The 3,022-nt window shown below is 36.6% G+C and overlaps 1 non-coding gene across 1 annotated transcript; it reads right to left on the bottom strand.

Annotated features, from left to right (window-relative positions):
- Window positions 1-1,577: 1,577 nt before the first annotated feature.
- On the bottom strand, window positions 1,578-1,686 carry LOC121251328. Its single transcript, XR_005937995.1, has one exon. It is a non-coding gene; the product is annotated as a small nucleolar RNA R71 (small nucleolar RNA).
- Window positions 1,687-3,022: the final 1,336 nt, after the last annotated feature.

Here is a 3,022-nt window from a genome sequence, read left to right as displayed (position 1 = left end):
CATCCTATTGATGCGATGCGTCGGAAAGCAATTTTAGAGGGCTACAAATTTGTCTCGAATAAGGATTTCTAAGTTTGAACTCCTGAAGTGCATATGTGGCTGCCAAGCTGAGTCCTAAAATTTAGGTGAGTTTTTATGTTGGAATATGAAGACAGGGTTTCTTTCCTACCATTTATAAGCATTTCATTAGCATAAAATTGAGAGTTTTTGAAGAGGGGGAGGCACAGATCTAGAGAAGAGAAAAATTCCATTTTTATTATTTAGTTCTTCTATGGAGAACTAAATCTTGGGTAAAGCTTAGAGCAGAAATTGATTGGTGAAAATATTTTGACTATATTTCAATTCATAGATTAAGCTTTATTGTTTAAGATTCTAGGATTCAATTCTCTATTTGTTTTGGATGTTATAAGTTTGAGACAATTGTATTAAATCTTGCTATGGTTTTATTTTGTTGAGCTATAGGATTATAAATATATGATTGTGACTTAAACAGGCTTTTCATGCCATTGATGTGATCTTTTGTTGCATTATTGTTTGAGACCATAGTGTCAACATTAGATATGATATTCATTTTTATAAATGAGAACTGTGATTTGTAAACAGAGAATAGATTCTAGAATTAAATTTGAGAAAGTAAATGAATAGAATGTCATATCTTCCAATTAGGAATTTGGTGCAATAATTCTTAATTCTGTATATAGTTTGGATTCAAAAAGTCTGAGTATTGGATCCGGTTGATAGAAGTCCGAAGCTTTACTTGCCTTCTTATTCGTGCCCCAATCTCATTTTAATTACGTGCTTTAGGTAGAATTTTCAGATTCTTGTCATATTGTAATTTGATCTTTTCTTTTAAGCTTGCGTCTTGTTGGGTTCCTTCCACATGTGGATCGACACACTGAACTATACCATAACACCCATACTAGTTTGGGCATAATCAAATTTTGGCGTCGTTGCTGGGGATACGGTGGAAGATGCAATACAAACAAGTAGTTTGTAAAGGCGGTAACTTTGTTCTCTCTTTTAGCTTGCTGCATATTTTTTTTCTTTCCTTTCTTATTATTTTTAGTTTTTAGTATTTTGTTACCTTGCATGCACAGATATAAAGACGCCTTGGGTATATTTGCTTGTAGGTCTGTGCTAGAGTCAGAATCAAATTTTTTAATCTTTTATTTGACAATCTATCTAGTCCCGAAGAAATGAGTGAACACGAAAATCAACCCACTAGGACTCTTCAGGATTACCTCCACCCTACACACACAGCCACACCATCATGCATCATGTTTTCAGCCAACACTAGTCAACTTAATTTTAAAACAGGGATGATACAGCTAGTTCCCCCACCTTTTATGGTTTAAAGAATGAAAAGCCTTATTTGCCCATTTGGGAGTTTGAGGAAGTAGTTGCGATTTTCCATAGTCATAATGCTACAGATGATGTTGTGAGACTTAATTTCTTTCCTTTCTCTTTAAAGGATAGAGCAAAGAGCTGGTTGTACTCACTAAGATCATGATCAATAGGATCATGGAATGAGATGACACAGGTCTTCTTTAACAAATACTTTCCCCAACATTAGACCAATACTTTGAAGAGGCAGATCTCCACCTTTGTACAAAAAGATAGTAAGACTTTGTATCAGGCTTGGGAGAAGTTAAAGGAGTTATTGAGTATGTGTCCTCACAAAAGTTATGAGAACTAGTGCTTAGTTAGTTATTTCTATGAGGGACTTACACTGAGAGGGCGTCAATTCATAGAGATGATGTGTAACGGTAAATTTTTGCAGAAAAATCCAGATGAGACTATAGAATATCTCAATGAGTTTGCTAAAAAAACTCACACTTGGACCGGACCTAGTGTTACTGAGAGTACAAATAGGTCACGGCCTGCTGGAAATCCAAATAGTGGTGGAATTTACCAACTAAGGGAGGAGGATAACCTAAAAGCTAAGGTGAATATGCTAACTAGGGAGTTAGAAGTGTTAAGAACTAAAGATTTAAAGCCAACACATATGGCTACTCGTGTTGAGTCCTTTGGACCATGTTTTGTATCTGGTGAGCTAGATCACCTAGATCAAGAGTGTCCCACATTTGCTAAGATGAGAGCGATGTATGAGAACCAATGTAATGCCTTAGGTATGTACAAGAAGCCTTTTACACCTTTCTCTGATACCTATAATCCGGAGTGGCACAATCACCCCAATTTTAGCTAGAAATCTGAAAACTAGCAGCCTGCACAACCACCTAGAGTTTATCCTACACCGTATCATGCATCATCTTCTTCTAGGAACCCCTTAGAAGATACTTGACATGCTTTTATTGAGACACAGAGTAAAACTAATCAAAAGTGTGAATGAGCGTGGCAAGTTCCCTTCTCAAGCTCAATCTACACCACAAGGTCAACATATGGTTCAAGGAAATTTGAAGAAGGTCAATGCCATTGTGACAGGAAGTGGTAAATCCTTACAAATCCCAACAACTGATAACCCAGAGGATGTTGAAGAGAAATGAAGCAATGATAGTGCCAAGTTGCCCAAGGAAGCCGAGGTAATTAAGAGCCCAGTTAAGGTACCATTTCCTCAAGTTTTAAAATCTGGTATGTGAATTTTGGATTCTAGCAATGGAATCTTGGAGAACCTCAAGCAGGTAAAGTTAAATCTTCCACTTTTACATCTTATTTAACAAGTTCCTAGTTATGCAAAAGTTTTCAAAGATTTGTGTACAGCTAAGAGGAAGCACCATGTTAAGAAGACAACATTCTTAACAGAGCAAGTTAGTGCTCTAATTGAGCAGTGAATTCCTCCTATATACAAGGATCCTGGTTGCCCAACCATTGCATGTAATATTGGGAATCATAAGTTTGGGCAAGCGTTGCTAGATTTAGGAGCTAGTGTAAATTTGATGCCTTATTCCATTTATTTGCAACTTGGTTTGGGTGAAATTAAGCCCACTTCTGCTGTGCTTCAATTGGCTGACCGTTCAGTTAAGAAACCGAAAGGAATAGTTGAGGATGTTTTGATCCAAATTGA

This window comes from Juglans microcarpa x Juglans regia, chromosome 2D (assembly GCF_004785595.1).
Source record: "Juglans microcarpa x Juglans regia isolate MS1-56 chromosome 2D, Jm3101_v1.0, whole genome shotgun sequence".
Lineage (NCBI taxonomy): Eukaryota > Viridiplantae > Streptophyta > Magnoliopsida > Fagales > Juglandaceae > Juglans > Juglans microcarpa x Juglans regia.
This window is presented reverse-complemented; position numbering and strand designations above follow the sequence as displayed.